This window comes from Lynx rufus, unplaced genomic scaffold (genome assembly GCF_022079265.1).
Source record: "Lynx rufus isolate CCGP_SWC_20201006 ecotype Redwood Valley unplaced genomic scaffold, mLynRuf1.p SCAF_15, whole genome shotgun sequence".
Lineage (NCBI taxonomy): Eukaryota > Metazoa > Chordata > Mammalia > Carnivora > Felidae > Lynx > Lynx rufus.
This window is the reverse complement of record NW_025814829.1, coordinates 12,410,026-12,428,924: the sequence shown is the minus strand read 5'-3', so window position 1 is coordinate 12,428,924 and position 18,899 is coordinate 12,410,026.

Genomic DNA, 18,899 nt, shown 5'->3' with positions numbered 1-18,899 from the left:
AGTGAAATCATATGATATTTGTCTTACTATGATTTATTTCACTTAGCATAATACATCGTAGTTTCCTCCACATTTTTGCAAATCGCAAAATTTCATTCTTTTTTGATCACCAAGTAATATTTCCAAGTAATATAGATAGATATAGATATAGATATAGATATAGATATAGATATAGATAATATAGATATAGATAGATAGATACACACACACACACACACACACACACCACATCTTCTTTATCCATTCATCAGTTGATGAAATTTTGGGCTCTTTTATTAATTTGGCTATTTTTGATAGTGCTGCTATAAACATTGGGATGCATGTGCCCCTTCAAATCAGCATTTTTGTGTCCTGTGAATAAATATCTAGTAGTGCAATTGCTGGGTCATAAAGTCTCTTTATTTTTACTCTTTTTTTAACTTTTTTCAGTGTTTATTTATTTTTGAGACAGAGAGAGACAGAGCATGAATGGGGGAGGGTCAGAGAGAGAGGGAGACACAGAATCTGAAGCAGGCTCCAGGCTCTGAGCTGTCAGCACAGAGCTCGACGCGGGGCCCGAACTCACAGATCCTGAGATCGTGACCTGAGCCGAAGTCTGACGCTCAACCTACTGAGCCACCCAGGCGCCCCTATTTTTTACTTTTTTGAGGAATCCTCATACTGTTCTCTAGAATGGCTGCACCAGTTTGCATTCCCACCAACAATTCAAAAGTGTTCTCCTTTCTCTGCATCCTCACCACCATCTATTGTTTCCTGAGTTGTTAATTCTGGTCATCCTGACAGATGTGAGGTGGTATTCATTGTGATTGTGGCTTGTGTTTCCTTGATGATGAGTGATGTTGAGCATCGTTTCATTTGTCTTTTAGCCATCTGGATGTCTTTGGAAAAATGTCTCTCCATGTGTCTTGCCCATTTCTTCACTGGATTATTTGTTTTTTGGGTGTTGAGCCTGATATGTCGTTTATAGATTTAGGACACTAACTCTTTATCTGCTATGTCAATTGCAAATATCTTCTCCCATTCTGTTGATTGCCTTTTAGTTTTGTTGATTGTTTCCTTTGCTATGCAGAAGTTTTTTTATCCTGATGGGGTCCAATAGTTCATTTTTACTTTTGTTTCCCTTGCCTTTGGAGACTTGTCTCATAAGAAACTGCTACAGCCGAAGTCAAAGAGATTATTGCCTGTTTTCTCCTCTAGGATTTTGATGGTTTCCTGTCTCACATTTAGGTTTTTCATCCATTTTGAGTTTATTTTTGTGTATGGTGTAAGAAAGTGGTCCAGGTTCATTCTTCTGCATGTCGCTGTCCAGTTTTCCCAACACCATTTACTGAAGAGACTGTCGTTTTTTCTGTTGGGGGTTCTTTCCTGCTTTGTCGAAAATTAGTTGGCTGTACACTCTTGGGTCATTTTCTGGGCTTTGTATTCTGTTCCATTGATTAATGTGTGTTTTGGTGCCAGTACCATGCTGTCTTAATGATTACAGCTTTGAAACATATCTTGAAGTCTGGAATTGTGATGCCTTCAGCTTTGGTTTTCTTTTTTAGGATTGCTTTGGCTATTCACGAGTCTTTTCTGGTTCCATACAAATTTTAGAATCATTTGTTCTAGCTATGTGAAGAATGCTGGTGTTATTTTGATTGGGATTGCACTGAATGTGTAGATTGCTCTGGTTAGTATAGAAATTTTGACAATATTTGTTCTTCCAATCCATGAGCTTGGAATGTCTTTCCATTTCTTTGTGTTTTCTTCAGTTTCTTTCATAAGTTTTCTATAGTTTTCAGTGTACTGATCTTTTATCTCTCTAGTTAGGTTTATTCCTAGGTATTTTATGATTTTGGAGTGCAACTGTAAATGGGATTCATTCCTTGATTTCTTTTTCTGCTGCTTCATTATTGGTGTGTATAAATGCAACTGATTTCTGTACATTAATTTTATATCCTGCAACTTTGCTGAATTCATGTATCAGTTCTACCAGATTTGGGGTGGAGTCTTTCAGGTTTTCCATGTAGAGTATCATGTCTTCTGCAAAGAGTGCAAGTTTGATTCCTTCCTTGCTGATTTGTTTGCCTTTTACTTCTTTTTGTTGTCTGATTGCTGAGGTTAGGACTTCCAGTACTATGCTGAACAACAGCGGTGAGAGTTAATATCCCTATAGTGTTCCTAACCTTAGGGCAAAAGTTCAGTTTTTCCTATTGAGGATGATACAAACTGTGGGTCATTTGTGTGTGGCCTTTATGATGTTGGAATATGTTCCTTCTATCTCTACTTTCTTGACAACTTGTATCAAGAAAGGATGCTGTATTTTGTCAAATGCTCTTTCTGCATCTATTGAGAGGATCCTGTGGTTCTTGTCCTTTCTTTTATTGATGTGGTGTATAGATACAGAAAAAAATATTTGTGGTCTTTCCAAATTTTTCTTGTGGTTGATTTCAAGTTTTATAGCATTGTGGTCTGAAAATATGCATGGTATGATATTGAACTTTTTGTGGGCGTTTTGAGGGATGATTTATGACCGTGTATGTGATCTATTTTGGAGAATGTTCCATGTGCACTTAGGAGGAATGTATATTCTACTGCTTTAAGATGAAATGTTCTGAATATATCTGTGAAGTACATCTGGTCTGATGTGTACAGACTTCCTTCTTAACAAAATTTGAATATTTCCCCAAAATCAAAATAGTATTTTCCCATGTCTAAAATAATTACTAACTATAGATGTAAAATTCTGGAAGCATTTTTCTGAGGAATTACGAGAATAATTTTAATACATGATATTGCCCTAACAAACCCACTGTGTTTTGTAGGATTTGGTAGGATTACACTGATTAAGTGTATTCATTTTATTGATATTTATTTTTATTTTTTTAATGTTTATTTAGTTTTAAGAGAGTGCAAGAGGTAGAGGGATAGAGAAAGAGAGACAGAGGATCTGAAACAGGCTCTGCTCTGACAGCAGGGAGCCTGATGTGGGTCTTGAACTCATGAACCACAAGATCATGATCTGAGCTGAAGATAGACACTCAACCCACTGAGCCATCTAAGAGCCACTAGGTAAATTTATTGTAAGATGAATAGCAAATTAGTACTTCATATAAACACCTTGCTGATGTTTACTCACTGGAAAATGTATAAAAACAGATCACATGCCAAATAAATAGTAACGTGTGTGTGTGTGTGTGTGTGTGTGTGTGTGTATCCAGAGCTTTTTCTACATTTGTGCATTACTAAAGATTTTTTTATGCATCATAATTATATCTGGAGTCTATTTATTTGGAAATTAATTTAACAAGTGCATCAGATACACCACCAAACCTGAAGGAAACAGTATACTTCGATTAATAATTCAAGGACACTGAAAACATTTCAAAGTTGATTCGACTCTTCCTCTTCCAAAATGTCAAAGAATTTAAATTTTCTACAACCTAAGAGATGGGATATGGAAATAAGAGCAAGGGAAGTATTGGTAAATGGAGCGTCTGGTTCTTCCAGATAGATAATTAGCAAAATAGAAAAAAAATGTTTTAATGCCCTCTTTTCTTAAATGTTTGCCCTCAAATCATAGATAAGTAATGCAGCTCTTAAATTCACTTTCTATAAATATGATATTAACTCATTAATAAACAAACATGTATTAAGGAACTGTTTATAAAATATAAGATAAAACATTTTGATAAGTTACCAAGAAGAAATGGATAATTTCGTTATCACTGAAATTTTATTGTGTTCTGTTGATCTAAGAATATTTAACCATGTTGTAAAACTTCAAATTGCTTTTATGCAATAGGCTACAAATGCTAATTTGGAAAATAGACACAGTTTAGTGTTAAATAAAACTATTTTGAGAATGTAGAGAAAAAGCCCAGGGGAATTAGAAGCATAGAAAAACAGAGTATTTAAAAGAGTAATAATGCAGTGAACTGTGTAATTCCTCATTTATTAGATAAAAACATGACACTGTGAACTAGATTAGACAATTGAGAACTAATGTTTCAAAACTATGTATTCCCACACTCAGAATGGACACGGAGAATCTAAATCACACCTTAATGCCCACATTAACATAAGTTGGCTATTCTGCTGTTATTATTAGTACTTCTTTACTCTTCCAGAACTGCTCTGCCCCACTAATGGTTCCATGGTTCATTATAGGTACTTCTTGGAAAACCATTAACTCTTTATTGGAAAATTTCAACAAACAATTTAATACCTTAAGATTATTTGAACTTTTTCTCAAAATCCTCTCCTGGCCATTTCCAGCAATTCTGGATTGCTGTATGTGATTCTTACTCAGTCCTTATCAAGCCCCCAAATTTAAATAGTGCTTTAAACCCAACTTAAAATTCTTTCTTTTTAATGTTTATATATTTATTTTTGAGAGAGAGAGAGAGAGAGAGAGCACAAGGAAGGTAGGTAGGGGCAAAGAGGGAGAGGAAGACACAGAATCTGAAGCAGGCTGCAGGCTCCAGGCTCTGAGCTAATAACTCAGAGCCTGACATGGGGCTCAAACCCATGAACTGTGAAATCATGACCTGAGCCAAAGTGATACGCTCAGTGGACTGAGCCACCCAAGTGCCTCCCAACTTGTAATTCTTAATAAATTCTGACCTCCTCCAACTCCCTGAAGTATGTAGACACATCCAAAACTTTCTAAGGTGGTCTTTTCCTTTAATCATTTAATCATTTCAGTTTCATTTTATCAATTGCAAAAAAAAAAACTGTTAGCACTAATAAATGTATTCAGTAAAGTTGCAGAATATAAAGTCAACATACAAAAATCAGTTGCTTTCCATACACTAATAATGTACTACCTAAGAAGGAAATTAGGAAAACAATATAATTACATTCCATCAAAAAAGACAAAAATAGTGAGCATAAGCAGCTAAGGTGTGAACGACTTGTAGAGCAAAAACTATGAAATGATTGTAAAAGAAATTAATTAGGAAATAAATGGGAAGATGTCTTGTGCTCATGGATTGGAAGATTTAATGTATTGTTAAAATTTCCAATCTATACACAGTGAGGTACAGATTCAATGAAGTGTCTATCAAAATCTCAATTATATTTCTTATGGAAATATAAAAAATAATTCTAAAATGTATATGGAACTACAGAAATCCATGAATGGCCAAGACAATCTTGAACAAGAACAGTGTTGGAGGCATCACATTTTAAAAATTACAATATATGTTACAGGGTGCCTGGGTGGCTCAGTAAGTTAAGCATTCAACTCCAGCTCAGGTCATGATCTTGCAGCTGGAGTTCAAACCCCACATCGGGCTCTGTGCTGACAGCTCAGAGCCTGGAGCCTGCTTCGGATTCTGTGCCTCCCTCTCTCTCTGCCCCTCCCCCACTCATGCTCTGTCTCTCTGTCAAAAATAAACATTGAAAAACATTTTTAAAATAAATAAACAAAAATAAAACTCTAATATATATTACAAAGCTATAATAGTTAAAATAGTATGGTATTAACATAAAGACACACATAGAGACAAATGGAACAGAAGATGCCAAAGATGAATGCATGCAAATAATAGTCAGCTGACATTTGACAAGAGTTCCAAGAATGCAAGTAGGTAAAGCATATATCTCCAACAAATGCTGCTGAAAAGATTGGATGTCCACAAGCAAAAGAATGAATTTTAATCCTCACCTTAGAATACCCACACAAATCAACTCAAAATGGATTAAAGATGAAGCATAAGGCCTGAAACTGTAAAAGTACTAGATGACAACATAGAGAAACACTTCGTGACATTGGTATTGTCATTGATTTTTTGGATATGACATAAAAACACAGGAAACAAAAGCAGGATGAGTAAGTGAGACTACATCAAAATGAAAAACTTCCACACAGCAAAGAAAACAACAGAGTGAAAAATCAACCTATGGAATGGGAGAAAATAATCTGCAAACCATATGTCTGATGAGAGATGAATATCCAAAATATATATGGGAACTCATAAAACTCAATAATAAAAAAAATAAAAATAATCCAATTAAAAAATTGCAAAGAAGAGCTCCTGGGTTTCTCAGTCAGTTAAGTGTATGACTCTCCGTTTCGGCTCAGGTCATGATGTCATGGTTTTGTGGGTTCGAGCTCTTCATTGGGTTCTGTGCTGATGGTGTGGAGCCTACCTGGGATTCTTTCTCTCCATCTCTCTCTGCCCCTTCCCCACTCACACTGTCTCTGTCCCTCTCAAAATAAAAAGCTTAATTATTTTTAAGTTGGCAAAAAACTTGAATAAACATTTCGCAAAAGGAGATATTCAAATGCCTACCACATATATGAAAACATGCTCAACTTCACTAATCTTCAATGCAAATCAAAATGACAATAAGCTATCACCTTACATCCATCAGTGCGACTATTATCAAAAGACAAGAGATTAGAAGTGTTGGAGAGGATGTGGAGAAAGGAGAACCTTTATACATTGTAGGTGGGAATGTAAATTAATGCAACCTTTATGGAAAACAGTATGGAGATTTCCTTAATAATTAAAAATAAAACTGTCATATGATCCAGCAATCCCACTTCCAGGTATATATTCAAAAGAAATAAAATCAGGATTTTGAAGAGATATCTGCATTCCCCTATTTATTGCAGGATTATTCACAAGACCTGCCATTTGTGACAACATTGATGAACCTGTTAAGTGAAATAAGCCAGGCATATAATGACGAATAGTGAATGATCTCATTTACATGTTTGGAATCTAAAGTAGTTTCAGAGAAGCAGAGAGTAGAGTAGTGGTTACCAGGGGCTGGAGGGATTGGCAAATAGATGTTGACCAAAGGCTACAAAGTCTCAGTTATAAATGACTATGATGAGTAATTTTGGAGATATAACATAGGGCATGGTGACTATATTTAACAACCCTGTATTGTGTATATGTAATTTTCTTAGAGGGTAGATCTTAAGTGTCCTCACCATGCACACATGAACAGGAAGAAAAAGAAGGAAGAGGAAGAGGAGGAGGGAGAGGAGAAAGGGAGGAAGAAAAGGAGAAAGAAAGAAGAGAAAGAAGAAGGAAAGAAAGAAGAAAAAAAGAAAGAAAGAAAGAAAGAAAGAAGAAAATGGTAACCATGTGAAGTAATGCATATATTAATTATCTTGAGTGTAGTCTTTGTGTTCCATGTTCTAAGATTTTATTTTATTTTATTATTATTTTTTAATATTTATTTATTTTTGAGAGAGAGAGAGAGAGAGAGAGAGAAAGACAGTGCATGATCAGAGAGGGGAACAGAGAGACGGACTCACAGAAACTGAAGCAGGCTCCAGGGTCTGAGATGTCAGCACAGAGCCCAAACAACACAGGGCTCAAACTCACGAACTGCAAGATCATGACCTGAGCTGAAGTTGGACTCTTAACTGACTGAACCACGCAGGCACCCCATGTTCTAAGATTTTAAATTTTATTTATTTATTTATTTATTTATTTATTTATTTAGAGTGAGAGAAAGCACGAGTGTGAGCAGTGCAGAGAAAGAGAGAGAATCTTAAGCAGGCTCCATGCCCCGCACAGAACCCAACGTGGGGCTCAATCTCACAACCCTGAGATCATGACCTGAACCAAAATCAAGAGTTGGCCGCTTAACCAACTGAGTCACCGAGGCTTCCCTGAAATTATAAATTTTAGGTAAATTATTTCTTTAGGCCCACATTTCCTTTAGACACATATCTTTATTGTGCATGCTTATATTTCCTGCTATTTTTGAATAGCCATAGGACGTGTCTTTATATTTAAGAAGATGTAACATTAAATTATATTTCCAAACTAGAGGTGATGTTGCCCTATGGGATATTGACAATATCTGAAGATATTTTTGTTTGTCACAACTAGAGGATTGTTACTGGCATCTAATGGATTAAGGTCAGTGGTGTTACTAAACATTCTACAGTGAACAGGGCAGATTCTCACTAAAAACAAATGAACAAACAAATAATTTATCTTAACCAAAATGTCAGTAGTGCACAAGTTGAAAAATCCAACATTAAAATTATTGTCTGGTTTTGAAACAAAGTTTTTTCGTTTGTTTTTGTTGGTTTAAGTTTTTATTTTAATTCCAGTTAGTTAATATGTAGTACTATATTAGTTTCAGTTGTACAATATAATGGTTCAACAATTCCATTTTTTAAAGTTTTTATGGAACAAATAGTTTTGACAGACATGCTTTGTATTATTACAATGCATACTGTCTGCAATTTCCTTTTACATCAAGACTTCTCTTGATGTGAAGCATTTTAAGTTGCTCCCAATATGTGTAAAGTAGTAGCTCATTCCGAGAATAATCTACATTGTTAATTGGATTTCTTTGACCAACCTGTACTTTAATCATCTGCACATTTAATAACTGAATCAAAGGTTTGACAATATTATGTCATGGAAAGGTGCTTCTAATTCCAGGTGACAAATCAGATATAGTTTTATGTGCTATTTTTCTCCCCTGTTGATATATTTTTATCTTGGATCATTACTTTCCACAACCAAAACACATTTTGGCTTTTTCATGCATCCCTAATGAAGACAATTAAAATACTCGATATACATTATATGGACAGGATCTCTTTTTAATTGTTCATTGTTTGCTTTCATAGTGATCAGTTATATTAAATGAGCCTTGGCGTTAAAGAGCAGCTTGATGTTCTATGTTTAATTTATCATTTCAGGTGATACCGAGTGCAATTTGGGAACTGAAAAACTAGTGTTATTCAACAAGAGTATTATAAATGGCAATATTTCAAGCAGTTCAGAGAAATTTCAAAATTAAAAGAGCCTTCTTTGGTCTCAGAAACCATGACAATAAATCTAATAAGAACTTATACACTTCTGTTCTTCTAAAAATGAATTTATTCTATCATCTGTAAGATTTTATATTTCTCAAGTAATGCAAAGTACTGAAATACCTCCATGGAATAATAGTTTAATCTAAATCAGAGTATAAGAAAAGTGCAAGTAAGAAAATAAAGGCAACTGATACTGACATCAGTGTTACCCATAAGCTGTGAAGAACATGGCAAATCAAACAGGGAATGACAATCTAAAGCAGGGAGTCAATTGCTGCCATGTGGTGACAGATCTGACTTTTCAAGAGAAACAAGTTATCCAGATATCTACCTAAAAAATCTGATTTTATGTATTGACTACTAATGATCCTGAAAACACTCAATTAAAAGTATAAAGTCATAGGGCACCTGGGTGGCTGAGTCCTTTAAGTGTCCAACTCTTGATTTCTGCTCCATCTGAGTGTGGAGCCTCCTTGGGATTTTCTCCTACCTCTCTCTCTCTCTGCCCCTCCCCTGCTCATGCACACTCTTTCTGTCTCAAGATAAACAGATAAACATTAAAAAAAAACTATAAAGTCATGCAAAGCACAGCTGCTGTCTACATTTGGGCAATGAACTATTTTTTTCTTTCTTCTTTTTGTTTTAATAGATTTCAAGACTGGTCCTCAATATGAAGACAAGTATAAAATATCAAAATTTATATGATTCAGCTTTACCCAGTATGACAATTTTATGTGTAAGGTTGGCTGGTCCACTGTGCCTAGATGTTTGCTCAGACATTATTCTGAATGTTTCTGTGATTTTTTTTTCCAATGAGATTATCATTAAATTGGTGCACTTTGAGTAAAACAGATTTCCATCCATAATGTGGATGTGTGTAGGTCTCATACAAATCAACACAAGTGAAAGGTCTTAAGAGATCAAAAACTAATTTCCCCTGAGCAAGAAGGAATTCTGCCAGCAGGTGACCTTCAGACTTGAACTGCATTATTGGTTCTTCCTTGGTTCTCCAGCAGATTTCTTACCTGCCAACCTCAGTAATCACATGAGCAATTCCTTATAATAAATCTATCTATATATAAATACATATCTTATCGGTTTTGGTTCTCTGGAGAACCTTGGCTAATACACCAATTTAAATAGAAGCTCTGACTTTCCCTAACATAGTGATTCCCTCACTTCATCAATTAGTCACAGAAAAGTATATAATTCATTGTGTTTGATTTAGCCAGATATTTGTGTAGATGTTGCATAATAAACAATCAGAAAATTTCGTTAGCTTTCCACAACACACATATATTTCTTGCTCATGCGTCCGTGGTTTAACTATGTTTACTATTTCATTTATAATTCACTATAAGACCTAGACTGAAAATCAGTTCCTTGAGATACGCTCATCACACAGAAGTTAGAAAAAATGCAAGAGGGCAAGTAAAATCATGTAAGCATATTTAAAATGTCTGTCAGGTACAATATCAGTCGTTATCACATTCCAGTGACAAAGCAAGTCAAAGGAGCAAACTGATAATAAAAAGTAATATGAATGAAGAAGAAAGAATTTCCAGAAAAAAATACCATCTACTAAAGTCCTATATGAAAGAACACATTCAGTAGGGTTGAGACATTGGTCTCTTTACCTTTAGTAAAAGTTTTTGGATTGCAGTTAACTAGAATTAGGTACTGATTATAGTAGCTAATTTTAGTAACACTCACAATGTAGAAGAGTTATGCAAGAGCTCAAAGTAAGAAATCTCATAATGAACATACCAGATGAAAAAAAAAAAAGGAAGTTTCAAGGTTGACATGTTTCATATTTGTGCACATCATCACAAAAGGATGAGATAATATTGACATAAGAAAAATATTCTAAATTCAGCCCAAAATGTCATTTAAATAATTATTTGTAATGTGAATTCAATTCATTAAAATTAGGACCTATTTATAAAGAGGATATTATATTTTGAATAATTAATAAATGTGAGAAAGCAAGTGTGTTAAAAGAACATTAAAAATGTAGTTTTTTAAATCATTTTCACTAATCTTTAAAGGACAGAGCACAAAAATAAGTCAGAATAAATTTTGAAGCCACAATGAAACCAACACTGATTTGATGTATGAAATTAGAAAAGTTATTTGAGCTCTTTGCCTCATTGATTTCTTCTGTTAAATAAAAATTGCAGTAGATATCACCACAAAGAGCTAAAAAGAAAAAATAAATGAAGTAAAATATGTAAAAATATCTAAAATACTTAGTGTTTTGTATGTTGTAGATGATGTATACAAGTGTTATTATACATTTATTTATCTTTTTTCTTCTTTCATATAGATAAAATATTGATGTAAATGAAATACATGTTCAAACAACTAGAAAAAAACTATAAAAAATGCATTCCTGCTTTTAGTCTATTATTTATAAAATATATTTACTGCTCAGTTATTATTGAAATTTATAAATTATTAATAAGGAACTTACTAGTATGCCTGTCAGTTATCAGAATATTGTAAAATAGTGCTTAAACATATTTAAAGAGTAGGATTGGCCTGTGTTTCAGTTTCCTACTGAAAAATGATATAAATATTTAGAGTCCTTAGAAACCTTGAGATTTGAAGAAATGAATTGAAAGCAATTAGTTCAATTAGAAATATACTCACACAATGTAGGAACTTGAAAATTGAAACGAATGCAAAAGGAGTCTAATAGAGAAAATATCACCGATTCAATAAATAATGGTCAAACAACTTCATGTCCATGTGCAAAACCTGAACCCAGATGCAAACCTTAAAACTTTCACAAAATTATCTAGAAAAGATCATATACCTAAATGTAAAATTGAAAATTACAAAATTTCTAAAAGAAAACATAGAAGAAAATCTATGTGACTTTGGATTTGGTGGTGAGTTTTTAGATAGAACCCCAAAAGCATAATACATAAAAGAAAAAGTTGATGAGTTGAATTTTCTTAAAATTAAAATTACTGCTTCATAAAAGACACTACTACAGAAATGAAAACAGAAACCAAAGAGAAAATATATGTACAACTTATATCTTTTATCCCAATTATACAAAGAAATTTTACAACTCAATAATAAGAACATTGAGAACAAAATTTAAAAATGGACAAAATATCTGAACAAACTCCTCATCCAGATCAGATAACAAATAAATCTATAATATATTCAACGGTGGGCACCTGGGTGGCTCAGTTGGTTAAGCATCTGACTTTGGCTCAGATCATGATCTCCTTGTTTGTGAGTTTGAACCATGCATTGGGCTCTCTGCTGTCACTGAAGGGCCCACTTTGGATTCTCTGTCCTCCCCTCTCTGCACCTCCCCCACTTGCTCACGCGCTCTCTCTCTCTCTCTCTCCGTCAAAAATACATATAAACATTAAATATATATATTATATATATGTATATTATGTAATATATATTATATATATATATATATATTTAACAGTATTTGTCATCAGGGAATTAAAACTTAAAACAATGAGATATTACTACATACACCTATGAAAAAGGCTAAATTTTACATTCATACATCCATATAGTAACAAATAAACCAAAAACTTCAAAACTGACAATACCAACTGCTAGTGAAGATATGTAGAAACAAAAATTCATCAGGGGTGCCTGCATGGCTCAGTCGGTAGAGCACCCAAATCCTTTTTTTTTAATATATAAAAAAAGATTTTTTTAATGTTTATTCTTTTTTTTTTTTTAATTTTTTTTTCAACATTTATTTATTTTTGGGACAGAGAGAGACAGAGCATGAATGGGGGAGGGGAAGAGAGAGAGGGAGACACAGAATCAGAAACAGGCTCCAGGCTCTGAGCCATCAGCCCAGAGCCTGATGCGGGGCTCGAACTCCCGGACCGGGAGATCGTGACCTGGCTGAAGTCGGACGCTTAACCGACTGCGCCACCCAGGCGCCCCTGTTTATTCTTGAGAGTGAGAGACAGAGTGTGAGTGGGGAGGAGGGTGCAGAGAGAGACAGAAACACAGAATCCGAAGCTGTCAGCACAGAGCCTGATGCAGGGCTCTAACTCATGAACCACAAGATCATGATCGGAGTCGAAGTTGGTCACTTAACTAACTGAGCCACCCCGGCGCCCCAAGCATCCAACGCTTGATTTTGGCTCTGGACATGATCTCACAGTTGATGAGATACAGCACCACATCAGGCTCTACAACGAGCCTGCTTGGGATTCTCTCTCTCCCTCTCTGCCTCTCTCCTGTTCATACGTGCATTCTCTCTCTCTCTCAAAATAAATAAGTAAATATTAAAAAACAAAAAACAAAAACTCATCATTGCTGGTAGGAATACAAAATAGTGTGGCCACTTTGGAAAATAGGCAGTTGCCTAAAAAGTTGAGGGTTTCTCTACTTATAATGGTGCAATCTATTATAATTGGTGAATTATAATAGATTATGTATTTATACATTCAAGATATATTTAAATGTATTCTCTATTTGGTAAGTATATTAAGGCAGACACAAAATGGTGTCATATTGAACAAAATTTTCCCTTCACAGTTCATAGCAAAATTTGGATTGAGTAACCTACAATCAAAACAAAGCGTGTGCCAAAATGCAAAAGAAAATTTTCCTACTTTGTCTAAAGTTTCATCCATCTCTCCTACCTTCAGAATTATTTTTGCTCTTATTAAGTAAGATAAAACATTTCCTTCCAAAGTTTTAATGTAAGGGACTAATAATTCCTGTATTATACACTCTGGTATAATATACTGAATAATTTTGACAAAAGTATAGTATTTGAAAACAGTATTGAATGACATTTGTGTATTCCAAAAAGTTTGTTAGATCACAGTTGTAATTAAGGGACTAATGTAAACATAGATTAAGTGTTCTGCAATATACACTTGTAAATCAACCTTCTCTAAGTTATAGAATTAATCCATGTTCTAAGTGATTTCCACTGATCTCATTTTGCTCTGATAAAAATTTTTAAAAAGTCAATATGTAGGGGTGACTTTAATAGTTTTAATAGCAAGACAAAGTCATTCTTAATTTGAGGATGTTTACCACCTTAAAAGTATTGTAATATCAGCAAACAAACTAAGACATTAGACAATAACTCTTTCCTGTGCAACTTGAATTTCACATTTTAAAGCTAGGTCATCTCTGTTTTCAACCAATGATAGAATTTCTTATAATTCTCTTGTTAATTCTTTCTTAAAGAGATTGGGTCAATGTTACAGTATCTTTTCTCATTACTCTTTCTTGCATTCTATTTTACATTAGCTGAGATATGTAGGCAACTACACTCACAGATTGAGAATTGCAATTCAAAATATTAATTTTAGTGTTGAAAACACAACACATGAGAACTACAGTATAACAAAGTCAGGCAAAAAATTGAAATAACACATTTTTAAGAGTTACATTTGCATACACTGTCATATGTAAAATTATATTTTTTGGTAGTGAAAAAATATTGAAATATTATGGTTCAGGGCTATACCTGAGATTTAATGTGGCAGTTACAGAGCTTTGGTATAAAGGAAAGACTGTAAGTTACACTCTTACTTAAAAAGATACTGCTGGGGTGCCTGAGTGGCTCAATCAGTTAAGCGTCTGACTCTTGATTTCAGCTCAGGTCATGATCTCACTGTTCCTGACATTGAGCCCCGTGTCGGGGCTTCATGCCGACAGTGCAGACCCTTCTTGGGTTCTTTCTGTCTCCCTCTCTCTCTGCCTCTTCCTCACTTGCGTGTGCATGTTCTTGCTCTCTCAAAATAAATAAATAAACTTTGAAAAAAAGAGTAATTAGTTCATCAACACAACCAAAAATGGACTTCTGTCGCAAGTACTACCGCACTTTCCATTTGGAAAGTATTCTGAGGGTAACAAGGTAGAGATAATCTAACACTATTAAGTTGGGAAACAACAAACAAACTAGTCATTTAAATCATTATGTCAAATGTAAAGTGAAAAAAGTGAAGGATGGAGAAAGTTGGAATCAAGAACATAGCAACTGATAATGATATATCTTTTTAAAAAAAGATTATATTCATTAGGGAAAATTTTATTGAAAGAGGATATGGAAAAGAATAAATGCATTTAAAATTTATATTGTAATATGTATTTAAAATAATTTATATTTAATCTCTATTGTTTTTACATTAAGCATGGGTTGCTTTTCCTTTCCCTGTTTTTTTTAAGGTAAGTATCAGGTTTTTAAGAAGACAATATGAGCAGTGTTTTTATTTAATACATCCTGAATGTACCTCCATATTAATACACATTAGCATAGTACTCCATCATAGAAATAGAACACATATAAAATATCATGATCAGGGGCGCCTGGGTGGCGCAGTCGGTTAAGCGTCCGACTTCAGCCAGGTCACGATCTCGCGGTCTGTGAGTTCGAGCCCCGCGTCAGGCTCTGGGCTGATGGCTCAGAGCCTGGAGCCTGTTTCCTGTTCTGTGTCTCCCTCTCTCTCTGCCCCTCCCCCGTTCATGCTCTGTCTCTCTCTGTCCCAAAAATAAATAAACGTTGAAAAAAAAAATTAAAAAAAAAATATCACGATCATTTTTCACACTATCCTTACTGGTTCTAGAGTGGTAATAATTTTACCAGATTTTCTTAAATCTTCTAAGTGTTCTAGTGGTCTTATGAAAAGATACCTGTCCTTTCTTAACACCCTTTCATGAATAATCTGGAGGTCAATCAATTAATTCATGTCTGGTCAAGGAACAAGTTTTTTTTTTTTTTTCTTTTTTCCCAAGGAACCAATTTTTATTGCAAAGTTTTCCAACAGAGAAAGTTTTAATTTCAATTGTTAGTTCAGTGGCTGTTCAAGTTCATGACTTTCACACATATTTGATGCTTTAAACTTAATGTATATTTTGGAAATGATATACACATTAACTTTCACGTGACCAACATTGCTGAACTCATTATTCTGTCATTATGATATATGGATCATGCATCTCAGTCTTATTAGATGTTTCTTTTTTTCCTAATCAGAATCTCATGATAATTAATATGGTATCTAGGTGTTTCATTTGCATGAAGGTGAGAGATTGAATCCATGTAGCTGATCTTATTCCTTAGGACATGTGGTTAATTTATCATTTTGGCACTCATACACAAACTTTTTGAAGTTGGTAATCGTGATTATTGGTCTATTGATTAGGCCTTAATATTTTTGTTAAATGTATTAATATTTTCTGGTAATTTTACTCACACACTGACCCACCACACCCTTCCAGACACATATGCATTATAAAGAATCTGCCAAAAATATGTAATCACCTTTCTTACTAATATCCACAAATACTAAACCTAAGTTATCATATTTAGTTTTATTCAATATGAAATTTCATTTGATACGTTTATGTTACCTTTGAACTTTTTGTGTATTATTCTGAATCAAAATCTTATAAAACCATTTTCACTGTATATAACTACCACTACTTCTAATAAATTTCAACTACTTGCATCCATTCTCATAAACATACTAGAATTTGGCACAAAGTTGTTTCAGCAGCATTCTGCTGAAATATGAACTCAGTACAATGTCATGGAGCTTGGTTCCTTTCAGTGGGGGCTTCTTAAAATTACAAATTTGAGATAGTGTTAATAAGTTACTGGCAGACCGGTTTTGGTGGTGCTCACAGACTATTCATAGAAGAAAAAACAGGAAAAATGTTTTTAAAATTTGATTTAAATTAGTTACTTAATTATGATTATTTGATTGATTACCACATTATAAAATGTTTTATCTTTGAGGATTCTAGTTTTAAGACGGATGAGCTTTTGGGATACCACTGCTCCAACAATGAGTAACTAAGGAAGGGGTACATATACGATACACACAAACACACACAAATATTTGTGTTTGTCAGGAAAATAGAACTTATACAGCCAATATCCCAGTGAGGGGTGAATTTCAGAGAAGTGAATTGGCATTCTGTTGTTATTTGCTAATTCTCAGCTTAAGGTGAGAAGACAAGAATCTGGGCAGAAAAGGATTACAGAATTTCCACTGCTAAGAGGCAGGGTAGTCAGCAGGATACATTACTACATTTCTTGTTTCCAATCTCTTTCCCTGAAGCCATGTATTCATTACTAATAACCCGCCTTCCAAGTATTCGTAAGTGACAGCCTTGGTATAACATGAGTCTCTGTCATATTCAGCCTCTATTATCATGTTCCTTATGGTCTACAATTTGCCAGTTAGGCCAATGTTGCATATTTTGTACCCCACATCCTGTACCAACTCACGTTTAGACTATGCAAGAACATGTGGTGATACAAAGAAATGCTTAAGCATCAACAAATATTTATTTTACACTAATGCAAATTCTGATGTATGTCTGATGACTCTGCAGGGTATGCATTGTTCATGTGGTGACTCGGTGATCAGGACTGCTTGGATTTTCCCTTGTTATTCTGTCATCTCAGTGTCAATCTTTTGTGGGCAATACAGCAAGAGCTGAGTAACTTGTAATTCTGATTATAGTCCTCTAAATGCTTCTCCATAGACAGAACAGAATTATTTCTAATTTTCCTATTGGTCATAACTACTCCTATGGACAAATATATCTACAAAGATGCTAAGAAATATGGGAGAGCATATGGATATTAAATTACCAATAAATATCATTATTTTTCATTACCAATCATTATCAACAAATATCTCTCCCACAATAAATCATGTTTTAATAGTCATTTTAAATATATGATATTAAGGTAAATCTTTTAATTATCAAATGTTTGATAAAATTGAGGAAAGAAATGAGTTGAAACCAATACTTACATAATGAAAACCAGAGGAGGTAGGATTGAGATTGGCCACAGATTAAAGTTGGAGCTTGTATCCACTGGTTCTATGTAAGTATATAATTGGTGGAGTTCTTTGCTACTAAGACTTCATTCACTTATTTTTATTTATTAGTTTTCTATTATTCTGTTTCTTGACTATATTACTAAGTGCATTGATTGGGCTCTTTCTCTCTTTTCATTTTCTGAATCATAGTAGCAATTTTAGTGGAAGCAGAGATAAAATTGGAATGGTGGCATGACTCAAATTGCTTCAGAACTATCTTCTGCTCTAGATTCTTGCCCACTACCACCAGCCTAGCATAGGACCACTGTGTAAAGTATAATGAAATTGCTACTATTTAACTCTATTTTGCAGTATCTTTGCTATATCAGCTTAACTTTTCACCTAGATATTACATATAAAGAAATTAAAGTATCCCTTGAACATACTTGAAAATATGTCAATGACTTGCTATTTTGTCATTGGACAACAAGGAAACAATGAATGAGGACGTGAAGACTTATGATCTTTGTTATATCATTGCAAAAGTTTGATGGAAATTCTACCTGTAATAACTTGGAAAGTAAATTACAAGCTTATGGAGGCTATAACTCTTCAGGAAGTAGACAGAATGCCAGTTTGCAAGCATAATTGGAAGGAAAGAGAGTTCTCCTATACAAGCAGTGTTTTGCCTTCAACATGCAATAAAAATTTTGTGAAAGTACAGAATTTGAGGATTCAGTATCAGAAAAAAAAAGATTGTTTATTGCTAACAGTAGGAGTTTCTTCTACAACCAATGCAGGAGCTCTGTTGCTCAGTCTTTTTGAAGTGAATTGCATTATTTTTATTTATGTAAACAATGGTTGCCCGTCCATCTGCACAGATGAAAATAAGACTTTTCCAAAGGCATAAAGTTATTACCATTGAATTGATGATTAGAGAGAAAGCTGAGGCAATATTAAATATAGGAGGATAGTCTACAAGTTTAAGAACTATGACCAAAAAGGCTTTTGGGTGTGGTAACTTTTACATAGAACTCATTGAAAATAAGAAATTATCACTAACAATAAAGTTATGCTACTTAATCAGCTAGCTAGAGACCTTGTTAGCCAATGTTACTTTCACATAGTTATGGGTTATGTGTCTAAGTTTGCAACAGTGAGACATAATTACGTCTACTAGATCTTGACCTTAACATGTTAGACATGTGATTATCTAACTTTTCCTTCTCCTGTTGCACAGATGTGGTGATGACCTATATTTGTTCATGCAGATGACAGCACATTTTTCGGTGGTGGTGGCAAAGAAATAAAATGGA